Below are 19,157 nucleotides of genomic sequence, written 5' to 3'. Positions count from 1 at the left end.
CTCCTTCCCTGCATTCCTAAAGCTACTGAATCGCATCAATAGTTTCCGTCATTGTCTAGCCTTCAGGGCTCCATGTTAGAGAATACTGTATTTAATGGTCATTTAATATTCTTCATCACGCACTACATGTAGAATAATGCATGCTCCAGTCTTAGAGTCTGTTAGCCTTTCCCCTCTTGACTTCTAGTTTATATCAACATGTTCCCTAAACATCAGATACTAGATAGGGTTTAGGTACATGTCGCTCCGACCCTCCAGACTTCAGTCTCTGCTCCTAGCACAGAGTTCATAGCCCCCAGCTTCTCCTAGTAATACGTCATTGCCAGTTTGCGCGCACCACTAGGTTAGAGGTCCCGGCTCCTCAGGTAGCCCCCTCCATGGTTTCCGCCCCATTCATGACATATTCTGTTACGTTTGCATCACATGTCTATGTATACGCCCTGTTACACCTTCTTCTCACCCTTATCTTTCGCGACTGCTACGCGTCACACCTACTGCTCCACCCACTGTTACGCCTATTGCAATATAATGCTATGTGTTTGCGTTATGTATATATGCTCATGTTTTGTTATTAAAAGTTATCCTTCCCTTGTCCAGATCCTGCCCCCGGCAGCGCTGCCATCCTATTCCTGTGCAGGTTGTCCTGATCCTGTCCTTATGCTGTAATAAACCTGCAAAACTCCCACTACCTCGAATCTTGACTCTTATTTTATTGAGCTATCTGTTATTCATTCATGCACTCAAAAATAGGGTATTATTTATTTATTTACCACATAATGGCGCCCGAACAGGGACTTGCCCTTTCCCCACGCGTCGGTGAAGCCACGCCGACCCCCTGACCCTCTGCAGTCGTGACGGAACTCTTCTGCGCAGTGGCAGATATTTCTGCTCGAGTATCCCTCAGGCCCACGGAGGAGACGGAGGAGGCGGTCCAGCATCCAGACGAGACGGTGGAGGAACGCGGCGAGTCCCGACCAGAGCCCAAGCCAAGAGTCCAAGGTCCGAGGTATCCGGAGGTCCACCCGTAACTGAAGTCCGAAGTCCGAAGTTCGTCGTCCGTCGTCGTAGCAGTCCAGTCCAGTCTGAGGCCTTCCGTTCTTGCTGCCCGGTGAGTACCGTTACTGGGGTGGTATCTAGACAGGGTCAATTTAATTGACTCTGGTCTGTGGGTTGGTGGTACACAGTCCCACAAACGAAGTGTCCACTTCGGTGGATGCGGGTCCTGACGTGTCTCTTTACGAGACCGGTAAGTTTCGTACTGTTTCAGCAGTGCATCTAGTTTCTGTTCTAGTCAGTTTCTGTTCTCGAGAAAATTTATGTGTTCTGTTCTCAATATTTCCAGGTAGTATTCTGTTCGAACTGTTATTTTAAATGTTTTTCATGTATTTTAATGTCGTGGTATGAATGGGGAATAAGTATCGTGTTCATTGTGTATTGTATTGTGTCTAGATTACAGTTCAGTCATGCCCATATTTTCCAAGTTACGTCAGTTAAAAACTAGAAAGGGTCTGCTGGAAGCAGCAGTTCCCGTCCCGCCCAGGGACAGTCCAGGTCACTTTATGTATCAGAAACATGGCATAAGCGCCATATTGTATCTAGATTTATGGGTAGAGTATACCAAACAGTTAGAAGAAAAGTATAGATGGCCCGTATCGGGTACATGGGATGCTGAGTGCATCATGAGAGTAGAAGAGGCATTATGGAAAAAGAAAGCCAGACAGTCACAGAAAGATGCCATCGAGTTATGGCGCAAAGAAGCTCATAAAAGAACCGAAAAAGAAATCAGAAAATCAGAATTAAGTAGAGAATCCCAAGAGCGAGCCCAAGAAAAAGAATTAATCGAGATAGGTGAACAAGTCAAAACTGAACAGAGAGACAGACAGAGGAATGCCCTTATTAAGGGTATGTACCCTCTTCTTGCCGAGGGCTTGCCAAAAGCGACCCCGGAGGCATCCAGTAATTTTCCGTCACCATTAGTTCCGACCAAGCTACGTCACAAACCGACCGCAGCTGATATTTTTATTTCGTCCTATCTGGACGACACAGTCCCTGAATATGCAAATCCTGTTCGCGCTCCGCCAGTCCCAGTAAATCAGGCACATCCTGCTTCTCCAGACACCGGGGCACCCCATGCAGTACCTGCTACGGTACCCCCGGTCCAGCCAGCATTTCAATTTCCCGCTCCGCCACGAAGAATATCAGTCGACGATTCTAGTCTAGGGGCCGCAGGAGGAGGTCCTCCTCAAACCCCGCCGCCACGCAAGCGTTTATCAGCACTCGAATTACATGCTCAAGCATCACAGCGTACTCCCAAGAGTAATAAGTCTGTCGCAGAAATCAGGCAAGCCCTTGGCGAATGTGCCTATGACCCAGTCCCAGGCGAGAATAATATGGTTTTATATTCAGTACGCGTAAGGAGGGTGACCGAGTATCTAGTCACCCTACCCAATATGAAAGAAGATCTAGACAGAATATATCGTTTCATCCGTACAGGGGATGATCCAGAAAGTATTAGTGATGCCATGTCTCAAAGGAAAGCTGAGATCCAGCGTATGATATTAAAGTTTTTAATTAACTGTCTAATAAGAGAACAAGATTACCCGTCTAAAGATCAGGCCGAAATGAAAATCCTGACAAAGTGGAGTGATAATATAGCCGAGGGTAAGCACAATACCATTAGTGCCATGGAGAGTATGTACAAGAAAATCCGTAGAGAAATAATAAAGATACACGAACAACGTAAAGCAGCACAAGTAAGCGAGAAAGAAAGTAACTCTGATCCTGAAGAGGAAGACGACGAGAATACCGCCAGGATAGCGTATGTAGGAAAATCTAGATTTCTAGATCGCCATTTACGCCTAGAACACAAGTCAATTTTCCATCATTCAGCACCAGAACAAGGTTCCCTAGAACAAGTGTTCCAAGCTACCGATCACATTCTGAAATCACGAATCGGTTACAGTGAATTAAGTACCATGCATGAGCAGGAACTAGCCCGATCAGCAGTCCGATGGATTACTGATTCTACCACTTTTCCAGACGAAATAGTGGCACAAATGTTTCTGAAATTGCCCCCAGCCGAGCAACGACTGGTGGGTATGTATATGATCCAGCACCTCATTACTTTGTATGAGGGTCAGCACTCTGATCCAGGTCCGTTACATGATGTCCTGAACGAGTTACTCCAGTATAGATGGAGAGGTTTAGGTACCGATTTAATTAGTGTCATTCTAGAACAGCGTCACAAATATAGAACGTTTCTGAACCCGCATTTTGTTCATGTCTCACCCCCAGAAAGTAAACCATTTTACATGGAAAGACAGAACCCGTTACGAGAAGTGCATCCAGTTAAGACAGAGGACGGTGAAATGCAACGAGTGTTTGTTTACACCCCGATTACAAAGATGGAACTCCTCGAAATGAAGAAATTAATTCCCTGTCATGACAAAGATCCAGCAGGGTTCCATAGAGAATTAAAAGACATGCTCCGTATGGGAGAATACACTTACCCAGATATCATTAAAATGTTAAAGGTCCTGTTGCCCGCAGGGGTGTATGAAAAGCTAAAGGAAAAAGAATGGGAGGTGGGAGAGAAAAAGATAGATTGGACAGTTCTAGAAGCAGAAGATAAGTCAGGTGTACCAGGTACCGGTCTAGGAGAGAAATGTAAAGAATTACCAGAATTATTGATTCAAGTTTTACCCAGATTATTAACAACGAAAAAGGAAGACTGGGATGCAATCTCAGCCTGTAAACAGAAACAAGAAGAAGACATTAGTGATTTTTATTCTAGGTTTGAAAAATGCTTTAGCATCAATAGTGGCCTCAAGACAAGTAGCGAGTCATACCCTCATCTCTTTGTTACTAAATTAGTCGAGAATTCAAGTCCACAAGTTAAAAATCGAGTTTTGAAAGTCGAAAGTACCTGGCAAGCTAATACCCCGTCCCAGATGCTCCAGATGCTCCAGTACCACCAGAATAGAATCAGGGAAGAGCAAGAACACGAGAGAAAACGTATGAAAGACACGAAAATGAAAGTACTAGTTGCACAATCCGTTCCTCAAGACAGTCAGAAGAGGGGTCCGAATCAAGCCAGTCATCCTGCAGCTCCCGTTAAAGGGAACTGCAACTATTGTAAACAGCCAGGTCATTTTATAAACGAGTGTGCAGTTCTGAAACACAACATAGCTACCGGTAAAACAAAAGAAAGACCACGTCCGCCTAGACAAGAGCAAGTTTCACAGACTCCTCAGCCACAGAATGCACAACAGACAGTTACAGTACCGCAGCCTATTGCTGCAACCCAGCATGTCACACAGCAGATGTACCAGTATGCACAGTCTGAGTATCCAGAGTACCAGCAGTATTCATGAAACAGCCTAGAGAGGGAGGTAGGCTTGCCTCTCATCGAGATACCTGTAGATCAAGAAGGTCCCTATGTTCATAGTCAAGTATTAGGGAAAGACAGAAAGTTCTTAATTGATACAGGGGCAAGTAGGACCACAATTAGTCACGCCGAAGTTCCAGGGGCTCCGCTCTCAGGCTCAAGAAATGTTTCCCTTGGATTTTCAGGAAAACCTATCGTAAATGAGATTTCAAAGCCAGTTACTCTAGAAGTAGGTCCATTGTCCCGTACTACTGATCTGTTACTTACTAAGTCATGTCCAGAAAATCTATTAGGCATTAAAACACTGAAAGAGTTAGGTGCAGTTATATGTTGTTCCCCAGAGGGAATACGTCTGTTCCTACGTGACTTTAAGGGTCACTATGTTTTACGTGATTTTGATCCCAGATTGTCTAATGTTCCGCAGCATTTATGGGCGCAAGGTCCAACTGATGTAGGGTACATGCAAATCACACCCCATCGTGTGACCCTGAAACCAGGTGTAGTGTTACCACGAATCAGACAGTACAGATTGCCACCTGAGGCTGTAGCAGCCTTATCCAAAATTATTGACGAGCTCATCGCTCAAGGAGTAGTTGTAGAAACTGACTCCAATGTATGTAATTCTCCGATCATTCCAGTCATGAAACGTACTGATCCAAATGCACCCCCAGTATATCGATTAGTGATCGACCTACGAGAACTTAATAAATGTATTATTCCTCAGTACCCAGTTGTCCCAGACATCTCTTCCCTATTGACAGCCATTGATTCAGAAGCCACGTTCTTTACAGTAATCGACCTCAAGAATGCATTTTTTAGTGTTCCAATTCATCCAGACAGCCAGTTTCTTTTCGGATTCTGTTTAAATGGAAGGAGCTATATGTTCACACGCGCTCCTCAAGGTTTCACAGAAAGTCCTAGTATTTACAGTCAAGCACTTAAGAGACAACTTGATAATGTTCACATGCCAACTGACACTGCCCTGCTCCAGTATGTCGATGATCTACTGATCACAGCCCGTTCCGAACGTGACTGCGAGCGAGCGTCACTGACGGTTCTGTATTTCCTAGCCGAGATGGGGCACAAGGTGTCCCCTTCGAAGCTTCAATTCTGTGTCCAGCAAGTGGTCTACTTAGGACACTTACTGTCCAAGAGGGGTAGGCAGTTGACACCAGACCGTATCCAGTTAATAGCGAGTCTTCCTCAGCCCAAGACCCAGAAGGAGGTACGTGCCTTTATCGGCCTTACTTCTTATTGTAGACAATGGATTCCTCAGTATGCATTTCTAGCCAAACCACTGATACAGTTAACGACACAGGAGGCAGCCGCATCGACGGTTCTCCCTTGGACATCTGAACATACACTGAGTTTCAACGAGTTAAAGAAAGCTTTATGCCAAGCTCCAGTTCTAGCCACACCGAACTACAGTAAGCCTTTTACACTTTTCGTCACAGAACGTGAAGGTACAGCATTATCTGTTCTCACACAAGATCAAGCAGGACAAAACAAGCCCTGTGCTTATTTTTCGAGCACATTAGATCCAGTCGCCCAGGCGTTGCCTGCGTGCCTCAAGTCAGTTGCAGCCACAGCACTAGCTATTAGACAAAGTGATTCCATAGTCTTAGGACACTTCTTGACAGTACAAGTTCCACACTCCGTAGAAGTTCTTCTGAACCGAACACAGACTCAGCACTTGACAATTGCACGTCTAACAGGTTATGAATTGACACTGTTCCAGCCACACATAGAAATCAGACGCTGCAACGTCCTGAACCCTGCTACACTGTTACCATCAGCTAAATCAAATCCTGACCCACATGACTGTGTGGAAGTAGTTAACATTACGACAAAGCCAAGACAAGATCTGACAGATATTCCATTACCAGACCCTGACCTGACACTTTATGTGGATGGTTCATGTATGAGAACTAGTACAGGAGAACTAGTCGCCGCGTATGCAGTGACTACTGACACTGACGTTATTAAAACACACCGTATTGACACTCTGTCCGCTCAAACAGCAGAGCTAGTTGCTCTGACACAAGCCTGCATACACGCCAAGAACCTGAAAGTTAATATTTACACAGATTCACGCTACGCATTTGGAGTCGTACACGACTTTGGAGTGCTCTGGCAGGAGAGAGGTTTCATGACTTCTCATGGAACCAAGATTCAGCATGGTCTCCTTATCCAAGCTCTATTAGATGCAATACATTTACCGACATCCATTGCCATCATGAAGTGCAAGGCACACACGAAAGTCACTGACATTATTTCCCAGGGTAACGATCTAGCAGATCGCACAGCCAAGCTTACAGCCCAGACTCCAGACATTCCAGTTAACATGACACATACTCCAGATCCGATTACATGTATGACAGTTAAGGACCCTACTCAAGATGTCATAGATATCCAGTTACATGCTACTCCCGATGAAATCAAGAAATGGTCCGAACAAGGAGGGGTCCAGACAGATCAAGGATGGGTAACGAAGGGTAGAACCACATGGTTTCTCCCCGACTCTATGGTTCAAGTCATTATTAATACCGCACATAGTCCAGCACATTTAGGAGAAAAAGCTATGTTAGATAGTCTCCAGAACATTTGGTTCAACAAGCATTTACGAGCTGCAGCTAAGCAGAAAGTCCGTACCTGTATGATATGTTGTCAGTTCAATCCAGGTAAAAGTGTCCCGGGGGAACAAGGTGGTTTCCAGCCCCCTGACCACCCTTTTGAAGTCCTCCAGATGGATTATATTCAGATGGAGCGATGTCGAGGTTTCAAGTATGTCCTTGTAGTTGTATGCGCTTTGTCCAGGTGGACAGAAGCATATCCAGTCCCAGATTACACAGCCGCGACCACTGCCAAGCAGTTGGTTCGTGAATTCTTCCCTCGTTATGGACTCCCTAGAGTCGTATATTCTGATAACGGCCAGCCATTCTCCTCAGAGTTAATGAAGCACGTTTCCCTTTTGTTAGGGTACCAGTGGAAGTTCCATTGTGTACGCCATCCTGAAGCAGCCGGTCTCGTTGAGAGACATAATCAAACCCTGAAAATCCGCATCGCCAAAGTCTGTCAAGAAAAAGGTGTGGACTGGCTAGTAGCTCTGCCAGTTGCTCTATTTTACATGCGCATGGTCGCACATTCCAGATCAGGCCTGTCCCCGTACGAGGTCGTATTCGGCCGCCCCCCAAATATGTGGGGTACTCCTAGACCCCGAAGTATTACCGATGTTTCAAGTAATATGCTGACAGATTACCTAGCTTCCTTGATGTCTGCCCTCAACTCATGTCGTTCACAGGTTGCCGCCGCATTTCCAGACAATACCGAGGTGGCACCGCATGAAATCGTTCCAGGATCCATGGTGATGGTCCGCAACTTTGACAGATCAAGTCCGCTGGAGCCTCGCTGGAAGGAGCCCCGACAAGTCCTCCTCACCACCCGTACAGCCGTGAAGTTGGAAGGACGCAAAGGCTGGGTGCACCTTTCTCATATAAAACAATTTAATGGACTGAAACCCGTCTTTAAGAACATTTCCCAGGATTTGAAGGATTGCCAAAGCATTGTTCTCAAGGACTGTCCCGCAAATGACATTGATTCAAAACCCCCCCTGTTAGAGAAAACTCCGCAGCAGGAGTATAAACAGAAACTCCGGTCTAGTAAATTAAGTCAGCCAGTTTGATTGTCTAAGTCCTCCCCTAGGTGAAACGGTTAGACTGTTTCTGACATGTATAAAATAGACCCCCATAGTGAGAGAGTCAGTCAAAACTCAATCCGATGTATCGTTTTTCTATGTTTCATATTGTTTCTCAGCATTATGATTTCCTGCACCAGTTATGCATTTTATCTGTGTTTCCCAGTTCTTCATGTAAATAAGTCTTCTAATGTTACAGCAGAGCACACGTTTAGTGATCTACCCCCTCATGAACTCTCTTACCGCCTCGCTATGCGTAATAACTCCTTTATCCGCATGTTACATTACTCACACCAGACCAGCAATGCCACTAATTGTTGGGTATGTGGTCGACTCCCCCCTTTCCAGACACCGAAGGGAGTTCTGCCACTCTTTCCTTATCCTTTTTCACATAATGGTTCGTGTGGGGCATGGTCCACGTTAACGTCATCCTCAACAGATATGTCTTTTCTTAACAGTACATGTTTCCCAGACAAGCAAGGTCTTCCCCACAGAACCGGGTTAGATCTAGAGAATGAAGTTTACAATTTAGGTAATTATTCTTCGAATTTTATGGTCCTGAATGTTCAGTCTGATACTACTCCAGACTTACCTGCTATTTCAGTACTACCAGTCAAAGGCGAATTATGTGTCCGAAATAATGGTTCCATACCTGTAGGACATAGTGATTGTACTACTGTTGTCAAGTATAGTGACAGTGGGAAATCTATTTTCAAAGCTTCACGTCATTCATATTTTATTTGTGGTCAGACCGCATATGTTCGTCTGCCCCTCGATTGGGAGGGAACCTGTTACATTGCCTTCCTACTGCCACCAGTTTTTCTAGCCCCATCTGATTATCATAGAAATACACATCTAGTACACATTAGACATAGAAGGGAGTCCCCGATTGTCGATTACACTGAAACTACTCTAGAACAATATACCGATTTCAATAAAGGTTTCTTCTTCTTTATAGGCCCTGTCCAGAATAGTAAGTTAATCCGTAGATTAACAAGAACCCTTGAAGCTGTAGTAAATGAGACTGCCTCTGCTCTAGGTAACCTAACCGAAGAGCAATCTGCTATGAGATTTGTCGTTTTGCAAAATCGTCTCGTCCTTGACGTCATACTGGCCGATAGGGGCGGGGCCTGTAGAGTCATCGGATCTAGTTGCTGCATTTTCATTCCAAATAACGCGCCGTCTGTTTATTCAGCTATAACCAGACTCCATAAAATTGCCCATCTGCTACACCAAGATCCAGGCACCTGGACATGGTCCGGTTGGTTCTGGAATATAATTTCCGCATGGGGATGGAAAGTCTTGTCCTTTCTAGGTATAGCAGTAGCGATCATATTCAGCTGCTGCCTCTGTATACAATGTGGCCCTGCGATTTGCGGCATGTGTGCTACATCCTGTATTCCTAGTATAACTCCTAGTCCCAAGTCCCGTTCTAAATCCCGTTCTAAGAGAATTCGAGATGAGCAAATGATACTGTATGAAATGATAGATGGTATCATGAATATTGATGTTTCCTGATGGAAACGTAGTGACAAGGAGGGAATGTGGAAAAGTAAATTTTGCCATGTTCTGTGTCCCTACGTGTCATCCATCATATGTTATGTGTGCATGATTAATATGCATATGTTATTTCCCATGTTCGATTAAAAGACGCAATTACAGTTGTGTCCACCTCTAGTATGTCAGTTTCCAGTTCTCGTGAATAATACGAGTATTAGGCCTATGTAAAGTTATGTTGCCACGTTTCTCAGTGTGCACGTTATTTCATTGAAAGTCCCCGTTTCCAGGCCTCAAAAGGGCCCGGACACCAGATTCAGCTCCTGTCTCCTGAAGCCCTCGCTGAGGAGCGACACGGCCCCCACCTGTATCCTCGACCCTTCACTTACTTCCTGCCTCGCAGTGCCCGGTGCAGCCTGGCTCTGCCTCTGAGTCTGCCAAGACTATGTTATGATTCCAGTTATCAGTTCAGCCCTCCTTCCCTGCATTCCTAAAGCTACTGAATCGCATCAATAGTTTCCGTCATTGTCTAGCCTTCAGGGCTCCATGTTAGAGAATACTGTATTTAATGGTCATTTAATATTCTTCATCACGCACTACATGTAGAATAATGCATGCTCCAGTCTTAGAGTCTGTTAGCCTTTCCCCTCTTGACTTCTAGTTTATATCAACATGTTCCCTAAACATCAGATACTAGATAGGGTTTAGGTACATGTCGCTCCGACCCTCCAGACTTCAGTCTCTGCTCCTAGCACAGAGTTCATAGCCCCCAGCTTCTCCTAGTAATACGTCATTGCCAGTTTGCGCGCACCACTAGGTTAGAGGTCCCGGCTCCTCAGGTAGCCCCCTCCATGGTTTCCGCCCCATTCATGACATATTCTGTTACGTTTGCATCACATGTCTATGTATACGCCCTGTTACACCTTCTTCTCACCCTTATCTTTCGCGACTGCTACGCGTCACACCTACTGCTCCACCCACTGTTACGCCTATTGCAATATAATGCTATGTGTTTGCGTTATGTATATATGCTCATGTTTTGTTATTAAAAGTTATCCTTCCCTTGTCCAGATCCTGCCCCCGGCAGCGCTGCCATCCTATTCCTGTGCAGGTTGTCCTGATCCTGTCCTTATGCTGTAATAAACCTGCAAAACTCCCACTACCTCGAATCTTGACTCTTATTTTATTGAGCTATCTGTTATTCATTCATGCACTCAAAAATAGGGTATTATTTATTTATTTACCACAAACTGACCTGTGGAGTCCACATCTTAGTAGTATGTACAAGTGGCAGCAGGTCCAGTCTGTCATGTCTCTACATAAACCTCAAATAGTAGGTCCAGTCTTCTTCTGTTCATCCATGGGATGAGAGAGTTCTTATGAGCCGAGTTGAGGTGTCACTTTTGAAGTATTCACAAGCCAATATTTCGGGTTAGGGGTTCACAGACACCCCCTAACCAATGAGATAATAGATCCTAAAGACAACCCTTCCCACTTTTTCAGCATGTCCTGTTTGCCTTATGGCAAACTATGCAATAGTGCACCATTCTGAGGTGAACCCGAGATGCTAGTGCCTTTCTGCACTTGGAGGCTGTTGGTGGTCCTCCATGGGCGATTAATACCCACTAGTAGCATATAATTTAAAGGCGCTGGGTACATGTAGGGCTACTTTACTTGGAACTTACAAGTAAACAAAATATGTCAACTGGGTATAAGCCAACCTAACATGTTTTAAGTAGAGAGTTCAAGCACTTTATCACTGGACAGGAGTGGAAAAGTGCACAGAGTCCAAAGGTCAGCAAAACCGAATTCAGCAAAAAGTGGAGGGGAAACAGCAAATGGTTTGGGTGCAACAATGAAGAGAGGGCCAGGTATCCCAACCCCTGTCCCAGCCCACCTGACCAGTGTGTCTCTGATAAGCCTCAGCTCTGCCCCTAACTGGAACAGATGACTGATCCCTTGCTACCAAAAATTTAAAGGTGAATCCCTCTGTGTTGGTTCCGGAGGTCTGGACTTCACCCTTTGTATCAATGGGCACAGTGTAAACTTCACAGATCCTCAGTAAGGACTCTCAGACCTACATTATGAATTATCCACTCACATTATAAGGTCTACCCAGGTCAAAGCCAATACTTGCCTAATCTCTTCTGTGACACATTGCACTATGCAGATACCCGGCTTCACACAATAGTATTATGATGTCAAATCACACATGTGTGCACTCATGTGTTCCTGGGTAGCCAGCTCAGTGCCTTTTGCCCTAGCTGTGCAGCAGCTGGCTTGTAAGGCAGACACTGGTAGTTAGCACGTTCAGTCCAATTACAGTGAATTTACCATGCTGAAGGCTCAGGTAGTTAAACTCATTCCCAGTAAAAATCCCAAAATAACGGAGTCAATTGCGAAAAACTCCTGGTAGACTAAAAGAGCGAAAGCCTTTTGCTACTAGGGTGACCTACTAACCTTTAAAAGTGAGGTTTTGTGTCTTTCTAAAATGGATTGTTTAACAGCTCACAGTATAGGTTTTACACTGCAGAAGTCAGGTTACCATGGTAAATCTATAGCCATGTTTTCCTTTGCCATTCTAGTGGATTCGACAAAGGGTGCTGCAGTCCATAGGTGACATTTAACTTTTCTTGCCATGGGTGTATTTCCAAAGCATATTCCATGCCCTTATAGAAACGTTACATATAGCAATCAGTCATATGAGAATTTCTACATGTTTTAGGTGTCAGAGCACATATACACTGGGCACTGGAGAGCAGTAGCCCAGTATGCGAGTCTAAAAACAAGCAAACTTTCGAGGGTGACCATGTCAAAAGGGGCTTTTTTCCACAGATCTCAATTAACTCTACTCCCTACATGGCCTTCAGGGTATACAGGATAGACAGTATCCAGTGTGCAGTGTCAGTGTCATTTTCTGATGAAAAGGAAAACCCTTTTCAAATCATGCTGCTAACGGTTGGGCCTGGCTGTTCTTTATCACACCATTAGTCAAGCTACCCACACTTGCCTAAATGATGGTCTCTAGTGTGCTAGAAAACACCTCTTTTTCATAATTATACTATATCCCAGTCGTAGTAGTTACCTATTGGACTGCCTGTGCTGTTGGATTCTGATAATTATCATGTTCATGAACGTGTCTCAATCAACCTTTATGTGCCCAAGAATTGTCAAAGGGCATTCTAATGATTTTAAAAATGCTACACTAATGACTGTTCTTGAATTGTGCAATATGTCTCCTTTTATCAATCTATTCCAAGGATAGTCAGAGTAGGGATGCAGCATTCAGTTTTAAGTACTATCTGGATTTTAGAGGTATGTCTGAATTTCCTTGGTTTCAATTAGACCGTCTAAAGATTAAATGTTGTCGTGACTAACAGTTTTCAATATTTGTTTGCATTTTCTATCTCTTTCCAGGATATCTTTTGTGATGCACTCTTGTAGTATCACAAAGTAACCATTCAATTCATTGGTGAATAGCCATTATTGCGTGATTGGGAGTGAATCAGCCAGCTCGCTGCCCTTGAGTTTCTTCAAGGCTGTTAAAAGAAAACAAGAACAAAGCTGGTGTGCAAAGTTGAGCGAAACTGCAGAACTCTGCGCGTCTGCTTGTAACATTGCAAATGCTCTCCTTATAATGTAAGGAATGGCGCGCAAATCCAGCGAAGAAAAGAAACCACCTACTGGTATTTAAGTGCACTTTGTTGCTATTCAAATAACTACGTGGGTCAGTCAGACAAATAGTGGAATGGCGAATGCAAAAAAAAAGAAAAAAGAAAAATCCATTGCCGTTCATTGTTAGTGCCTGTATATTAATCTCGTCCCTTATAATCAGAACAACCTGACTGTTCAATCTTTGACCTATCTATGTCAGACTAAACGGCGTAGTTGCTCGATGAGCTAGCGCCTAGACACCTCCAGGTAATTGTTTGCGCTCTATTAATTCGTTTTTTCATTCCATTTCACGTCAACACAGGCCTTTTGCCTGGCAACTCATTAGGTCAGACCAAACTCTTAATAGGCTGTAGTGTAGTCCCGAGTAAATTGTAGTCTAAATCTGGTAACAAAATCTTAGATGGAATTTACTTATCATTCACCAATGAAATATGAAAAGTAAAGAACCAGGAGCTTTAACCTTGGATGCTAAATAAATCACAGGCAATTATAGCCTGTCTACTTCACACCCTTTTCTTGCAACCTCGGAATTAAATTAGTGACTGCTCAATATTTTAGTGTCGAACTGTAAAACACAAACAAGCAAAAGGCTCCCTTACAGGTACAGGACATTCATGATTCCCATATTTTCATCTTTGACAGAAGCAGGTGTGTTTTTCTATACTGCTGGCAAGCCATTGCTTTCCTTGAATAACTGTCCAAGTTGAAGAAAAACTATTTTAAGCATGCTGGCCGTACAGGAAAAGAACATTCACCACCACCCCATTCTTGGTAGGCGCAAGCCTGCGAAAGCATGCTCTATCACATGCGTCTCTCTTCTTTTTTGCGAGACACACTTGCATCCAAAAAGACTTGAAGCCAGCCCGTTATTTACCATATGTTTGCTTGCATAACACTCTTCTTTACAGCCTCGAAAATCGTCAAGGCAGGCCTAACATCACTTCCGTTCCTTTCAGTGGAGCAAGGACCAAGACCTGATTGATTCAACTTAATCAGTGCCAGTCCACTGCTATAGAAGCGATTGACGTTCTATTATGTTCTGTTTAACTTTTAGTGCCCTGCAAAAAGATGGCATGTGACTGGCAACAACATGCCCAGCAGTACAAACAAAATTACAAAGATTTATTTTCTATAGTTAACTTTCTTTAATTTTGCCAAGTCATCTTTTCTCACTTTGTACTCATGTTTTCTTTTGTTTTTGCTAGCGAGCACAGTTATAGAAATGATTATTTTATTGCAAAGAGACATTGTTTCTTTCTTATGTCTAACATAAAAAATGAGGCTTTAATACATAATCGTGCAGTACACCCCAATACCCCCTCTCCAAACCTACACACTCCAAACTTCGCCAATCTACCCCACCTCACCCCACACCAATGCACTCCATTTAATCCAATCCACCCCATTCCACACACTCCAATCCAACCCACCCAACTCCTATATGCCCCACTCTAATCTGCCCCTACTCCAATTCACCCCAGTCCACTCCCAAAAAATCTGTCCAACTCCAATCAAAAACAATCTGGCCCACTCCAAAACGTTCTGCCCCACTCAATTCCAAAACAATTTGACCTACTCGAACACAATCTGCCCCACTCCAATGCAAAACAGTTTGCCCCCTGCAATCTTCTGTTCTCAATCTGCCCCACTCCATTCGAAAACAATCTGTCCCACTCCAATCCAAAACAATCTGTCCCACTCCAATCCAAATCAATCTGCCCCATTCCAGTCCAAAACAATCCACCCCACTCCAGTTTTCACACTCCAATCTGCCCACTCCAATCCAAAACAATCTGCTGCACTCCAAAACAATCTGCCCCATTCCAGTCCAAAACAATCCACCCCACTCCAGTTTTCACACTCCAATCTGCCACACTCCAATCCAAAACAATCTGTCCCACTCCAATCTGTTCCATTCCACTCCAAAACAACCTGCACCACACCAGTCCATCCCACTCCAATCGGCCCCACTCGAATCCAAAACAATCTGCCGCACTACAAATGGCCCCACTCTAGTCTGCCCCACTCAGATCCAACACTCTCTAATCCAAAACAGTCTGATTCACTCTAATCCACCCCATTCCAATCCAAAACAATCTGCCTCACTCCAGTCTGTCCCTTTCCAATCTGCCCCACTCCAATTCACAAAAATTGTCCCCACTCAAATCAGCCCCACTCCAATCCATCTCTCTCCAATCCGCCCCACTCCAATGCAGCTCCTTTCACCGCAGTCCTACCATTCCATCGCAATTCACCCCAGTCCGATGCACCACAATCCGACCTACTCTAATCCAATCCACCCCACACCAATCCAATCCACACCACTTCAGCCCAATCGAAGATACCCCACTCCACTCTAATCAAATCCACCCTACTCCAATCCAAAACAACTTGCCCCATTTCAATCAGCCTCACTCCAAACCAAAACAATCTGCCCCACTCCAATCAGCCCCACTCCAATCCAAAACAATCTGCCCCACTCCAATCCAAAACAATCTGACCCACCCCAATACACTCCACTCTAATCCGTCCCACTCTAAGCCAATCCACCTTACCCCAATCCAATCCACTTCAATCCAGTCCACCCCACCCCATCCCAATCCAATCCACCCCAATCCAGCCAAATACAATCTACCCAACTCCAATCCACCCCTTCCTACCCCACCCACTTCGATACACCGTACCCTACACCAATCCAAGCCACCTCAATCCAATCCACCCCACTATATCCAATCCACCTCACGCCAATCCAGTCCAATCCAATCCACCCCACCCCACTTCAATTCAATCTACTCCACTCCAATCCACCCCATCCCACGCCAATTAATTTCTCCGCACTTCAATTCACCCTGATCCATTCTACCCCTCTCCATCCCATTCCAACCCACTCCATCCCATTCCATCTCACTGCATTCCACCCGATTCCAGTCTGACCAACTCCACCCCACCCCAATCCAATCCACCCCATCTCATTCCAATCCACCCACTTCAATCTAATCCACCCCATCCAGTCCACCCTACTCCAATCCACTCCACCTCACTGCAGTCCAATTCACTACACCCCACTTGACTACAATCCAACCCACTCTCCCCAAATCCAATCCACCCCATCCCAGTTCAGCCCATCACACTCCAATCACAACACTCGAAACCAATGCAATTCACTACCTCCAGTCCAATCCAATCCACCCCATTCCAATCCAATCCACCCCACTCAAATCCACCCCTCTCCACTCCTGTCCAATCTATCCCCCTCCACTTTAATTCACTCCACTCCAAACCACCCTACTCTTATCCAATCCGCCCACCTCAATCCAATCCGCCCCACCTCAATCCAATCCACCCCAACCAAAACCAATCTAATCCACCCCACTCCAGTCCACCCCATCCAATCCACCTCAACCCATTTCAATCCAGCAAACTCCAATCCACCCCATCCAGTCAGCCCACTCCGATCCACCCCACCCCACCCCATTCCACTCAATTCAACTCACTCTATCCCAATTCAACCCACCACAATCTAATGTATCCAACCCACCCTAATACCTCAATCCACTCCAACCCACTTCACCCTAACCCACTTCACTCTACACCACTCCACTTATGCCACTCCACTTTATGCCACTACACTCTATGATACTGCAGTGTACGACTTTCTTTGCCACTGAACAACTGAACTCTACTCAACCCCTTCAACACTCTACCCCACCTAGTCCACTCTAGGACACTCTACTCCAACAAACCCAGTATATGGCACTCTACTCCCCCTACTCCACTCTAGTACACTCCATGCCACTAACTTTTAGCCATGCTGAACAGCAGCCACACTGGTGTATAATGTGGCAAAAACATATAGCTAAAATCAATAGCCTTCAAATAGGCCAGACGTATTGACTTTACCAATGCTTGTTTTCTTATCAGTAGTTTGCTTTGGGGGTGGTGAATCTGAGAACAGGAGCACTGCCCCTCTAGGCTTCCACTGCAATTTGGGGTGGGACAAAACAATAATATATGCGTTCAAAACTTTCAAATGCAGGTAAAGTGCTCTGGTCCTCCCCACTCGCTCCTCCACGCAGCTCAAGCTGCACCCCGAATTGGGGTATCAGCACTTGGGTATATCGTTTGTAAGGTCTTGCACAGTGAAAAATATTGACCAAATACATTTTTCTCAGCTTTTGCTGCTTGTGTACTAGTAAAAGGAGCAAACATTATTTTTGACATGGGCACGAAAACTAGAGCAAACTTATATTGCACTACTCATGCTTATGCTGCTCTGATTTCATAATATGACATAAAGTTAATCTGTTTTGTGCATTTTCTAAGGTTTGATGCAAAATCAGTTTCTCCCAATCCTAATTTGTAAGTGTCAAAAATGTAATGTGCTCAATTCTTCTAAAGTAAGTTACTTATGCATTGGCAGGTCTATCTTAAAAATCCTTGGAAACATAAAAAGAATTGTTTCTGAAATCGCTTCCCACACCATTTTCCAACATGTTCCCAGTACAAAATCTTTATGTAGCAAAAAGTAGAGTAAAATGTGCTTCAGGTATTTCCGGTGAACAACCATTACAACGAAACTTTTACAACGCACTACCATTACAACGCGGTCATTACAACGCAAACTATTACAACGCATTGCTCTGGGGGGCGCTCTAGGATAGGGAATAGGTTAATTTACTATCCAATAACCTTCCCTAGTGTCCACGGGGACTGGAGTTGGAATAGTAAATTAAACTATTCACTATCCAGCACCCCAAAGCGCTATGCGTTGTAATGGACTGCGATGTAAAAACTGCGTTGTAAAGGCAGGCGTTGTAATAGCCTGTGTTGTAACGTCATACATCCGGTATTTCCTACCATACAAGCAACAGGAATGATCTGAAAGAGGGTTTCCCAAAATGTGTGTCATGAGTGGTAGATTGCAAGCTGCTTTATTATGGCTCATGAAAGTCCTGGTCTATATGGAGATAACACTTAAAATGAATAGCCCTGTTTGCGCACCAGTGCAATGGTGCTAAACAATGTCCCTAAGTTCAGTTTAAGAAACAAACCCTTGCAAGTATTTCAAAGTAATACTCGATGAATGTTCCAGTATTTGTTGCTGCAGTTGTTTTTTTCTTCACAAGAAAGAGAATGTACTCACTCAACATGATCTACACAACCACACCACTTGTGTATGACATTCACATATAAATTGAAAATACATGAATGTGGCCGAGGAAGCAGAGGTGCAAACTTTGGATAGAAAGAGCCAGGTTAGAGTCCTGGCGTTGGCTCAACATCATTTAATTCTTGGCATTTCACTCAATATCTTCTGTACTCAAAATAAAAATGATCTGACCTTGTGTAATGTAGTCTGGTGGTCATGTGAAGTGCTCCAATGCTGTTGGGCTGTGTTGTAGCTATATAAAACACACAATGTATATATACATTTTCAAAAAGGTGCCACTAGGCCTAATTTTAACACAAAAATGGTTATGAGCCCCAACCCCAAACTTTGCTGCAGAAGTGTTTTCTCAAATTTACTAAATCACTGGTAAAAACACTGAGATTTTTTCCAACTCTTTGTGATTACCAAAGGCCATTATCCCACTCTGCAAAGTGTTACAGCTCCAGACTTCAGTGCAGCCCAGTCTCTATCACTTTTTCTGGGCAGATCAATGTCTTGTCCAAAGTCCGATATTGCAGGGTGTGGTCAAGGTAATGATCTTTTCAAACAATTCCAGTTATTACGATCAAAAATCTGCCTCATGTTTGGATCATAAACATTTGTTGTTCTTAATATTGGGTCAAGTGTTGGAAGCACTGGTGTAAAATACTTCTGCCAGACCAATAAATGCTTCTCTCATTTAAAATATATAACCATCTCAACTCCACATTTATGCAATCTCACAAACTCTAAAA

Source organism: Lissotriton helveticus, chromosome 1_1 (genome assembly GCF_964261635.1).
Source record: "Lissotriton helveticus chromosome 1_1, aLisHel1.1, whole genome shotgun sequence".
Taxonomy (NCBI): domain Eukaryota; kingdom Metazoa; phylum Chordata; class Amphibia; order Caudata; family Salamandridae; genus Lissotriton; species Lissotriton helveticus.
Note: the sequence above shows the minus strand (reverse complement) of the source record.